The sequence below is a fragment of the Heliangelus exortis genome, chromosome 3 (assembly GCF_036169615.1).
Source record: "Heliangelus exortis chromosome 3, bHelExo1.hap1, whole genome shotgun sequence".
Taxonomy (NCBI): domain Eukaryota; kingdom Metazoa; phylum Chordata; class Aves; order Apodiformes; family Trochilidae; genus Heliangelus; species Heliangelus exortis.
Genome location: NC_092424.1, coordinates 106664414 through 106677415, shown reverse-complemented (window position 1 = coordinate 106677415; position 13002 = coordinate 106664414). Strand labels below are relative to the sequence as shown.

At 41.5% G+C, this 13002-nt stretch overlaps 1 protein-coding gene across 2 annotated transcripts in view; it reads right to left on the bottom strand.

The window, feature by feature from the left end:
• The window catches only part of KLHL29 (kelch like family member 29), a 392776-nt gene extending 380873 nt beyond the window's left edge, over nt 1–11903 (bottom strand). Inside the window, exon 1 of one of the 2 annotated variants that reach the window (XM_071742039.1) lies at nt 11627–11903. The gene's annotated coding sequence lies outside the window, so the exon portion shown is untranslated. The remainder of the gene's footprint in view (nt 1–11626) is intronic. The other variant, XM_071742041.1, reaches the window with a different exon arrangement.
• Nucleotides 11904–13002: the final 1099 nt, after the last annotated feature.

The following is a 13002-nucleotide window of genomic DNA, read 5'->3' as shown; positions in this document are numbered from 1 at the left end:
CAGCATAATAGAATCTTTGTAGACTACAACAGAGAAAAGAGGGGTGGAGAAAAGTAGCATTTTCAGAGCTTATGAATCATTTTTGTCTTGCTAGCACACAAGGCACAGCTATGAAGGAGGCCCTAATTGTACAGGAGAAAAATAACAGTCCTTGTCCCAGAAGAGTTTGCTGCCTAAACAGAAAAGGCAAGGATGGAAGTAAAAAAAGGAAACCAAAGAAAAAACCCAACAAAAACAAAAAAACCCACCAAAATTAAACAGACTTAACAGGATGCATTTCATCATTAAGATGCTCAAAAATTTTAGGTGGCGCTTTCATTAATCTGAAACAACGTAAATCTAAAAAAAAAAAAAAAAAAACACAACAAAAAAAAACTGAAGGCTTAAGTTACTGTGGCAGAAGAGATAATTCAGCAACTTGGGGGCAGAGTGCACAGGCAGCTACTTTGAGGGGAAAAAAAAATAAAGTGCTTTGGCAATGCAGCCAAGCTAGAAAATGAGCCAACAGGCAGATCAGACTACACAAGCCTGACCCCAACACAGCTGAAGGAAGCTGCAGTTACACAGAACTGAAGTTGATACCACATAGTTTAAGGATTTTTTCCCCCCCCCTTTCAACAGAAAAGCTTCAGAGTTGCAGTTAAATAAGGATTAGCAGAATAAAACACTCAACACATGAAGGAAAGTGGAAGAGCTTTGCCCAGGTTCCTTGGGAAGCCTTTTTGCTTCCATTTCATCCAGGATATAGCACTTCCTCTGTTCACCCAAATGGTAAGAAATTTGTTTCAAGCTTCCACTGTACAATTCAAAGTTAATAGTTGCTTTATGCTAAGAATATTTGCCAGTTTGATCAACACATGGAATGTGAAGCATTTCTGTCTCTTTAAAGATGTTTCTGGGCAACAAAACTTTGCTTGTGAAGTTGTCCTAGGCTATAAACAATGGCACAATTTAACGTTCACCCTCTCATTTTCTACCCTCAGAAAGAAAATCAGAACTGTGGGAAAAAATACCCACTTTATTGAAATCTGCCCTTTATATAACTAGTGCATCCCTGCTCTGTGCAGAGCTCCGTCCCTCTCTAGTGGCAGCCAGGTCACATACCAATCGCTACGCCTGCTAACAGACAGGTTTGGGATCAGAGATGTAACATTGCCAGCTCAAGATTTAGAGATCTGCCCATTTATTCCTCTTTGCAAACAGCCCACTCAGAGATTCAGAGTTACAACTTTTTCCGTAGACAGAGGGTAAGGGATTCACAGAGTGATGCTGTCACTTGGGGTTGTACTGCGTAAACTTCATCACTGCTTCACAGCATCGTTCTTGCAAGCACCTCTAGGCATCATGTCGACTGCAGCAGAGTGAAACATTCCTCTTATTAGATGCAGCAAGCCAAAATTAAATAGTGTATTTGTGCAGATAATAATTACATACAAAATGCCCATGCTTGTTAATTTTTTGCCCGCTATTAAAAGTAACAGATTATCAAGGTAGGATTAGTACTGACAGTTCTTGGATATTATCCTGCTGGTTAGTCTTTTTCTCAGGAGAAGCTTTGCTCTTAGAGTAACAGTTGACAGGTGAAGGTTACACTATCTCCCCTTCCATGTTCTGTCTACTTGAAACAAATATGTATTTCATTTTTCTATGTTAAACATTTATATATATGCTACTATGCCTGATTGTAACAGAGTGGGGCAAAAAAAAAAAAAAAAAAAAAAAAAAAACACGATTTTCTTTGGGTTTTTTTGTATCTTTCAATTTTCTAATCAAGATGGCCCACAACTGTACAGTTTTGATTTTTGTTGAATTCACCATCTTTACATATAAAGACAAGGTTTTCATACTTTTTGGGCTGGGGGTAAGACTATATTCTTAAGTAAACATAGAAATGGTTATAGAAAAATTCAAGAGGTTACTGGTCTACTCAAAAAAAGGAACTGGTATGTTCTTATTTTACAAGGTAATATTTATACAGGTAAAGTCTTACAATCTGCTGTCACTTGCGATTTTATTAAGCACCTCAAGGAATTCTGAGGCTGTTTATGTTTTGCTAGAGATGAATAACAGCCTGAGAAACATTATGGCCTGAAAACAGCAGGAAGGAAAGGGTTAACCAGGACTTCCACTCAGGTTACAAGCAGCAGAAGTCCAGGAGGCCCAATGGCTTCTACAGATGAAAAGCACAGAAGTACTTAATGCCCTGATTAACCATCACCTCAAGCAGTAGATGCCCTGGCTCAAGCTGCACCTGCATTTCCATCACAAATTAGGAGTTTAAGCTTCTCAACCTGACCCAGCTGGGTATCATTTTTTGATCTCCAGCCCAATTCACCTTAATTCTGTCAACAGAGCACTGCAGCTGCATTAACTTCTCTGAAATGAAGCTTTGTGTTGGTTTTCTTTTGTTTGTATTATTCTTGGAATACCATACTTCAATGACATAGCAGTTGCAACCACAGAACTTGTCTAAGAACAGTTTCTAGAAGCTTTGAAGGGTAAACTGCTCGAGTGTGATACTGAAATAGTGAGTTTAAGGTAAATTTGATGCAATTTCTCTTTTAGCAAGAGCATTCCCTCCCCACATACACAAATGGGCTTGCAGAATTTCCATCTAAGACTGAGGAAAACACAAACAAACCAAAATAGAGAATTATAACAGCAAGTGAATCATAATTACTCTGTCTTTGGATGCATTTCTGTATCTCAGTACCACTTTTAAAGTCAGTCCTATATTTTATAGACTTCAGGCAAGACTTTTTGTTTCCTTACTTGCTATACCATTTCTATGCTCCATTTTTTCCTCCCATAAATAACAACTCAAATATCAGCCACAACTTCCCATTGCCATTTAGTTCACAGAGAGATAAGGTTGTGATGTTGCAGAACTAGAACTACCCAGAAGTTTAATCATAAAATTACACACTTTTCTTCCAAAAAGAAAAATGTACTAGAAAATAGGTTTTACTTTGGGGATTTGATAATCTTAAAGAACAGACACAACATTTATCTAAGAATTTCAAGGTACCAAATATAACTTAATTTAACTCAACAGATTTGGGCCAAGGTCAAATTTGGCCCCTTTTATATAATACAGAACTGTGAGGAGAAAGTAGAAAAAAAGTTACTGAAGCACCTGGACCACATAAACCAGGAAATATGTCTGCTCTTCAAATATCCACCCCTTGCCTCTTCTGCAGTTGCTGTCATCTACTCAGATTTGCTGAGTCTTTCTTTGACCTTAGGGCCTTCACAGCTGAATTTCACAAGCGATTTGTTCCTGGGGGTAGAGCAGCACTGTGCAACACCAGATACATATTGGAACATGTCAGCTCCACAGGTGTTAACTAGATCAGGATTTGGTCCACAGTTCAGCAGCTCCTGTGACAATTCACACATCAAGATCAACAGGGAGGTTCCCCAGAAGGTCCCACATAGCCACCTCCCACCCTGCCTGCTACAGGCAGCTTTTAATCAAATCTCACTACACTTGTTTGTGGCTTTCTTAGAATTCAGAAAGCAAAAGGCATTTTTTACTTTCAGACTTGTGCAGAGAATATAAGGAATAAAATGTTAGCACAGACAACCAGTATTTCACGATTTCTGAATCTGAGATTCAGCAATCCAGTCTGCAGAAAATCAGACTGGTGTCAGTGTAAATGAGATAAGAGTTAACTTGCAGAAGATCAAATTCAACTTTCATTTACGTCTATGCAACATTGATTTCTGTTAACTACATGTGTGTAACCAAGAGAAACACTTGATCTTAAGCCTAGTACCTTGATGTACAGCAATTGTAAACCAGAAGCAAAACAGAAGCAAAAAAGAAGCTACAAATATTTGACAGATGTTGCCCACAAGCAGAGCACTGCAGAAAGCTGTACCAGCAACTCATATTGACAGACTTAACTCAGGGCATGGCAAACCTCACTATTAGAAGTAATTGCACAAATATTTGGAGTGTTCTTTAAGAAAAAGAAAAAAAAAAAAAAAAAGACATAGGGGAAAATCAACACAAAGCCATAGACCAAAGAAGAAACTACTACATGCAAATACATGCAAGCTTCTCCCAAGTTAATTCTCCTCTTAATGGAATATTGATCTGTATGCTCAATGTTTAGAGATGTGAAATAATGGGGGGAAGGGAGAAAGAAGTGAAGACACACTTGGAACGGTGAGTTTTGTTTAAATAATATATAGCTCCTCATATGACTGGCCAAAACTAGCACAGCAGTATAGCACATATAACGTTTTACCTTGCACTGTGTTAATAAAACTATCAGATTAATACCTGGATGTGTTAACCACACATTTTTTTTCATCATTCTCATAGAGAAACAAACTACGGCATTTTTCACAGCCTCTCACCACACATTATCTTTACTATATCTGGTATTTCTCTGCTCCAAATAGGATGGACTATGGCTTGTCTGTGGTATTTTCTAGGCTCTTCAAATACAGTAAATCAAGACACTTGTGGAATTGGATGGAGGGGAGAGGGAAGGGGACAAACCAGTATCTGTGGGGGAAGTACAGCTTTCCACAGCCATGATGGAGAACATCTGGATAAGCTTCACTGCATCTTTTCTTATGCTTAAGTGAGAGGGCAGGGTAAGGAAGAAAAAACTTGCAGCTTTGAAACAGTGATGATTTATATGAGTCTCCCATTTCTTCAACAGAACACCCTTAAAATACAGCCAGTGTTATATAATCAAGAAGCCATGTATTCCTACATTCCAGAAACCTCATTCTACCCCAGGGACTACTATGACCCATACAATTTTAGAGGAAAGTGTTTATTCTACCATTTCCTCTAGTCATTCACAGAGTCCTTCTAAGATATCCCTTACAGCCTCCAACATATTTTACTAAAACAAACCATTAAAAAAAAAAAAAAAAAAAAAAAAAGGTGGGGGGGGGAAGGCAGAGGAGAAAGAAAACAAAACAGAAGAAACAACTGCATTGCTATCAGAATTCCTTGATAGTCAACAATGATAGAAACAGCATCATGTTCAAGAGCTCTGCTGACCCATCCCGCTACCAATAGATTAAGGTTATTCTTAAGAACAAAGGCATTGTCAAAGGAGCTGTTTCATAGGAAGTTGATGTGGATTAATTAGTTCATGCATTTTACTCGCATATGTATTTTTAGGCTCTGTCCCTCATTCCAAAACATGAGAAATTTCACGCAAAATTAGCAACTTCTCTCCTTCTCAAACATTATGATGGGGTAAGGAGTAAGCTCAAAAAGGTGATGCTTAACCTTAGATATCCTGTAACATTGAATATAGTTTGAAAAGCATTTTACAGATATTTATATACCTGACAACATTTTGCAATATGAAGTGTTCCCATTTGGCATTTTTCCAGTCTTGGCAAGCGAGAGACACTTAAAAAAAAAAAAAAAAAAGCAAGAGAAAGTAAAAAAAAAATTGAAGGTTTTGAAGTACACAATATGTTACGAATCACTTAGTGAACTCAGGTGTTTTGACAAGCTACAAGTGAATCAAAATTTGCAATACATATAATACAGCTGCTTCAACTTTAAAGTTACCCCATGTTGTGTGATAAACTTCCTGAACTCTTTCACCTCTCTTGATCTGTGGTTTATGTGTCTGGAAAAACTAACAGCATTTGAATTCTTCTCCCTCTAATTAAGGAAAACATCACTCTTAAGCCTCAGACTGAGAAGACAAAAACTTTTCTTTGAATAGTTACAGCACCCTGCGATCTGCAAATCCAGCAGCATTGCTTTCGCAGACCGAAAAACAAAATCCTACAAGAAGGTCTGACAAAGCATATCTCAGAACAGAATTAACTGATTTAAATATTAATTACTCATCAGTGTGGACTTTAAGAAGTGTCTGAAAGAAAAGCTCTTAAGTCACACTTTAAATCCAGGATTTCTACTGCCCGCATTGTTATGCGGATCATGGTTTTGGAGAGGGTTTTTTGTTCACTTTTACGTTGTTGCTGTTGTTTTTCAAAATAAAAGTGAAAATTGATAGCTAGTCTTTCTCTCAAGATTAAAAAAATATCAGGAGACCACAGAATGGTTTAGGTTACAAAGAACCTTAAAGATATTCTAGTTCCAACCCTCCAGCCATTGGAAGGGACACTAGGTTGCTCCAAGCCCTATCAAGCCTGGCCTTGAGCACTTCCAGGGAGGAACAGTCACAGCTTCTCTGGGCAAGGTATTTCAGTGCATGAATGAAGTCCAGATCAACAATTCAGGAACATCTTGAATGTATGAAACCTGCTACAGTACACCTTTATCACCTCAAATACTCTACAGGAACTTGGTTGAGAGATCCTGCAAACAATCTCTCAACCAAGCTAAAATTCAAAAAAACGTTCCTACTGCATCAATGTCCAACAGTTTTTAATTAACAGGAATGCTGCAGAGGAATTGTATCAGTGGCACGTTTCCTTACATACTGCTGCTCTGAATGAGTTCCAGAACATATCCCTGGAAATAATCTGGTTTCCTCAATCAAACTGTGTCTTACTTCTAATTATGTAGAGTTGAGTCCTAGAACCATTGACAAAACTAAGAACTATACGTTCACATGTTCTTGTATGCAAACCCAAACCTGAACAGAAGTCCTAGCATTTAGTATCACATGAAATGTAACACATTGTAATGGATGGCAAAAATAAAATTAAATATTTGTATAAAATAAAAAACAAAACCACAGTGGGTTTTTAAAAGTCTGGGTTTGTCTGTAGCTTGAGCAGATTGCCTCAATGAATCAGTACTACTACTGCAAACCAGCACTATAAGTGACCTAAGACTACTAAAAACGTACGGGGTTTTCTATGGGTTCTAATGTCAATTATGGCTAGAAATTCAAGCTGAAGATATTAGAAAACCTAGACCTAAGCAGCACATAAAAATTAAGGAAAATGGTTTCCTGTTCCAGATATTCTAATCCACACTATAGAATTATTTATGGGGGAGCATGACAGGAATTCAGTTCCTGTCATTTATCAGAGGATCAAGACAGCACAGAGATAACCAGCTGCATGACAGCACCAGGAAGGCTTCTTGGAGCATCTCTTGTATCAAGTTCATTCAGTCCTGGCCTAACCAGAACAGGTAAACAGACAATATCCACAACCTGTAAAGTGGATTGACTTTAAAAAATTCTGCCAGAAAAGTGTTCCCATAAGAGATTTCTAATCTATTTCCTTTTAATCTCTTTCTTTGTAGCTGAGGAAGAGTTCTTTGTACTTCTGGTAACAAAAGGAAACAGAAGTGACAGAAGCACGTCAAAGCTGTTTACATTTCATACAGCCTCGCACTCGGAGCTGCTGTTGGCAGATTACTTCGAGAAGATCATGTTCAGCCTTGGCACAGGAGCTTCATCTTCCTGCAAGTAACTTCATAAAAAGAGTTAACTGCGTAGAGGGATGCCAAACTCTTCCCCACACAGGGTAAGCTAACACGGAACCAGAAAGGAAATTTTTAAAAGTGATAAAGGGTTAATACAGAATTTCAAGTGCCCACAAGTATATTCAAGGCAAGTTTGATCTAATCTGTACATCTATGGGCTTTAGGATATAGTTATTTATACAGTATTCCTTTTGTGGAAAGATGGATACATTAACAAAGTGATTAGATACACAAATAAATCACACAACCTAATGATACTGTGTCATATTAACAGGCTATTGACTGAGCACACTACGAGGCCAAATATTGCAAAATGGAAGATCTGGAGGGTTAAAAACCCTGAAGGACCAAAGAAGTTGCTAACCCGTGCTGAGATTTTAGCTAGCTAAAAGCCTCAGTTGTGGCACAAAGAATTAATGGCCTGAAAATGATGTAGACCTCAGTGGTACACTCTGAAGCTGATGCTCTGCAAACAGAGCAGTTTCTGGATCAGGCCTTCAGGTGTCTGGGCTCCTTGAGTCCATAGGCTATTGCAGCACATCCAAGATCAGTGGATAAGTCACTGCAAAAGTCTGTTTAATACTATGCTGAACCTAGAGAAGGATACCAAAAAAATTAACAAAAGTACTAAAGATACCCCCAAAATAAGAAGTGCAGCGAAAAACCCTCAGGAATAGTTTTAAGATTAAAAAAAGAAATCCCAAAACAATAAAGGGACAGGAGTTAAGCTAGACAGGACAGACTTAAATTTCTCTATTTATGGATCTAGTGGTACATTTTCCCCTAATGATGTGTGCTGGTTTCTACCACAGCACAATGAGGCTCTAGACACAGAAAAAGGAGAAGAAAAAATAAATAAACCACAGCACAAAACATTTTAATTTTATTCTTCCCTTGTTTGGGTTTGATTTTTTTTTCTGTGCTTCAGAAAAACGGAGTCCTTGGGTTTTCAGAACTAAATTAAAAGGTCAAGAAAGCAAGCAGGCATGGACAAGACTGAACTGCAGATCAGCACAGAAAAGCAGAGGAACAGCACTGGGATGAGCGCCAATGACTGCAAATAGTTAAGGTCCCCATCCTGGTGGCCCTTCAAACAGTGCCAAACTGGAGTGACTCCAGAGGAAACAACAGGAACAACTTGGGAGAAGAACCCACAGGTGCAAAGCAAACCTGAGGATAACGAGTCCTCCTCAAACAGGCAGTAAAAGTGATAGCACCAGATATGGTGCACAGTAAATCCAAAAATGCTGTCCGACTTCTGGATCTGTATCCTCCTCTCCCTTCATTGGGAGGATTTCCAGTCAACATCCACACAACATATTTTTTCATTATTTGTTTAAAGAAGAGCTGCAACATTGACAGCATGCTAATCTAGAAGAGACAAAACAGAGGTGGTTACTTTCTTCCCTCAAGATTTCGGCTTCAAAAAAAAGCAAATGAACGAGGGTTTGTTCCAGCAGTCTACCACTTTTTGTTTCGTTTCAGCAAGACTTTGACAAATCTAATTCACTATGCTGTGTATTTAATATATTGGGTACTTGAAGTATGACCATCACTCATTAGAAATGTAATTAAAAACTGACAAAACTAGATTCCCCCTCCCCAGCATGCAGATGAAAAACAGTAACCCTGCCTCTATTTGTAACCATGACAACTATAGAATATTTTATTTCAGTAATAAAATTCACACTGAACATTTGCTCATAGGTTTTGTTGTTAAGAGAAAGGTTGACACACTGTGCATGCATTTCATAAGCTACCAGGGACAACAAATGCAGGTAAGTCAGGCAGTTTTCAAGACTAAGAGCCCAGTATATATTTCAGAGTTCATTTAAGACCCTGTACAGGGAGCTAAATGAACATGAACAAAAATTCATCCAAATTAAGCAGTACTGGTCACCACTTGCAAGACAACTAGACAACTTGTCTGACTGGCTGCTTTTTGACTTTCAAATAAATCACAAAGATACTCTCGTATTTTAGAAAAGGTAGTAACTCAAACACCAAACTTTAATTTTCAATTGAAATACCCTAGGTATTATTCAGTTTCTATTAGGAAATATCAAAATAGATGTTATATGAAAAGATATCCATATGAAACAAGGCAATGAAAGATGTAGTGATACATGCCGGCTAAGTCTTATTCTGGATGGGTCACTAAATTATTTGCAAAGCTCCCATATTTCACCTCAAATTGAAAACAACTTCCATAAATATACACAATGAGGACAGGTTATAAGAACACGAAAAAAAAAAAAACCCCAACAACACATCCACAAAACCCCCTTTACATTATTCAGAGAAGACTGAATAACCTCCTGAGCATAACTAAAGTTTGACGCAGATAAATGTCAGCGTAAAATATGGCTGTACTTTATTTTTCTCCACATGGGGAAAAAAATAAAGCCATTAGCAGTTTAAACCAGAATACAACAACAATAAAGAAAAAAGATGCACTGCTGCTTTGTTTTGGAGGCAAAAAAATAATAAAAATAAAGCTGGCTGGAATACTGTTCCTTCTCTCACACAGATCTATCACATCTATCAAGGAGGATTTAAAGTTTCAGCAGATTACTAATTATAAGAGACAGTAATACTGTTATCTGCAGTCACCTTAAAGCTGCAGTAGTTTGGTTTTCAAGTACCTTAAAACTGACCTCAAAAGGGTAGCCAAAGAGATGTGCTTAAATAGGTACAAGTCACACATACCTACACACACACACACACACACACACACACACACACACACACACACACACACTTGCTGAGTTGTTTTAAATAAACTTTTTTCCTGATATTCTCTCAGAAATATGCTCCACATAATCGTCTGTTAAAACAAATGATAAGACTGCAGCAAACACACGTCTTTTTCCTTCATTGGTGGAAAAGTGATTAAGTCCCCCTTAATCTAGTTACCAGAACACTATTTTTCTAAACAGTTTTCATATACAATAAACAAAAGATAAGCAGCCAGCTATACGACCAGGGGTCCATAATTTTGGTAATGGTGGGACATAAATCCATCTCTGGCGTCTCCATCTATAGGAACATTTTCAGTTTAATAAATTAAGCCAGATGGGGAAAAAATAAAATAACCTCAGAGACTATTTATGAAGTGTATGAAAAACACGACCATCTATCGCCAGAACTCCCTTCCTCCAGATCTTTCTCCACCCTCTGGGGCGGCAAAGGAACCTGAAACCAAAATCCCGGGCACCACAGACCTGCATCCTCACACGACAAGGACAGCTAGTCACATCCACTCAATGTCAAAACAAAAAAGTAGCTTTTCCCTCCCATCCGAAACGAGGGCTTCCGAAAACGGGTACCCAGGGGATGCGCCTCTGGGCTCCGAACGGCACCAGACAGCACTTCGGCTCAAAGGTAAGTTAAAAGAAAACACCCTCCGCACCTCCCTCACCCCACCTGAAAAAAAAAAAAAAAAAAAGAAAAAAAAAAAGGAGGAAAAAAAAAAAAAAGAGAAGCACCAATACAGAACACCGGCAGCGGCCAAACAAAACCTTACACCGGCGATGAATGCCACACGGCGTGGGAAACGCGTACCGAGTGCTTTTTAAGAAAATATACATATTTAAGCAATATTGTGAATATTGTGCCTTGAAGTTCCTCGTACACATCACGTGTGAGGAGGAGAAGGAAGGTAATGGAAACGTATTCCAGGCACAGGGAGACGACAGGGCTGGCAGAGGCATTTGGAAAGGGAGGGTGGAAGGCAGGCTGCCTGCCGGGGTGCGCGCCGATCCATTCCCAGGCAGTTTCGCCGGCGGCTCCGGGCCCGGCGGTGGGGAGATCCAGCGGGACAGCCGTACCTGGCAGGGATAAGGGGACACAGGGACACAGCCGCCCCTGGGGGGTAGCGGGGCAAAAGTGGGGGGGACAGGGAGGTGGATGAACGCGGCCGACCCTGCTCCCCGCCGCAGCGCGGGCGAGCGCCTGAAGTTGTGGGTGCGCGGCGGGGGTGGGGAGCCCCACGCCAACAGCAAAAAATAAACAAAAAAAAAATCATACTCCTGAATAAAAAGAAAAATCATCATCATCACATTATTCTCCCCCGCTGGCACCCCGCACAGCACCCCCCAGGCGGCAGGAGGCACGCAGGAAGTTTTTAATGCGGGCAGCGAGCGCAGGCGCAGGGCAGCCGCCAGCCCGGCGATGCCCGGCACGGCTGGCGGGGAGCTCCGCGGGGCGCGCAGCCGCCGCGCCGCTTACCTCCCTCCGCGGGGGCGCAGGCGGCCTCGGGCTGGCAACGCGGGTGCGCGGCCGCGTCCTCAGGCGGCGGGAGGATACGCGGCGGCGGGAGGCGGTGGCTGCTTGTGCATCGCAGCCTCCGCCGCTAACGCAGAGCCCCGCACGGCTGCGGGCGCCGGGAGCCGCGCTGGAGGCCGAGTAAGGGGGCGCGGCGCGGCGGCGGACGCTGCTGCGGAGCCGCGACCATGCTCCCGTCTGGCCGCCTTCCCCTCACCTACTGCCCGCTTTAGCCGGGGAGGGAGGCGGCCTGGGCGCCGGGGCGAGGGGCGGGCCGGGCCAATCGCGGCGGCGGCGGGAGGCGGTGGAGCCCGGCCCGCTCCGCCCCGAGCGCCGCGCCGGCACGCCCCGCGGCCGCCCCCGCGGGAGGCTGCCCCGGCCCCGGCCTCACCGCCGCCGCTCGGGCCCCGCGGGGCTCCCGCTCCCTCTTTTGCTGCTTGGGGTGCGGAGCCTCCGCCCCGCCGCGTCCCCGCAGCGCTGAGCTGCGTGCCGAGCGCTCCCCCTCGGTACGGGGCGAGGACGTGCAGCGGGGGAGAGCGTGTTTCCGAAAAGGTCATCGGTCTCCCGGCTGTCTTCAAAAGTAGCGTGCACTTGAAAAGAATTATTACCCCGCTTTATTAAATCATCTTTCCCTGGGGGTGTGATCCAAAGCCTCTTGAAGTCCACAGGAGTCTTTGAATAGGTTGGTACGATTCTCTCCCGACACCACTTTTTTTTTTTTGGTTTTGGGTTTGTTTTGTTGGGTTTGGTTTTGTTGTTGTTTTTTTTTTTTTTTAATACCCATCGTGCTTGGAGTCACTACAGATATTACGCGTGGAAGTCTGCATCTGTCTCTATTCTGTATAATCTTGTATCCGTGCGTGCTGCTTTGTAGAGATCTTTTTGATGTGCACACAAGCTGCATATGCTGTAGTTTTAAACATAGAACACTTTGTCTTTTATATTTCCTCTAAGCATAAAAATAAGCTTAATCAAATTCTTTTCTCCTTCCTTTACCAGTTAAAAAATGCATCGTGGAGAAAGAGATGCTGTAACGTGTTGGAAGTGAGGCAGTTGTGCCAAATGACAGCTGAGCAAGGCAAAGGGAAGGGAGGGAAGCATACAACCCGCAGAAATAGGCAAATGCACGGGTTTGTTGAAAAAGGAAAACATGTTGCCCGATGCCTGGGAGGAATCAGGGTGCAGCGTTAAAAGGGTGATTTCATTTTCTCTCTTCCCAGCCTCACAAACAGATGAAAACACGTTATTGCAGTGGACTAAAACATTTCAGAAACCAGCCATCACCATTAATATTAGAATGCTTTTAGCAGAATATGGCCTCACTCTGAACCAAGAAGGCT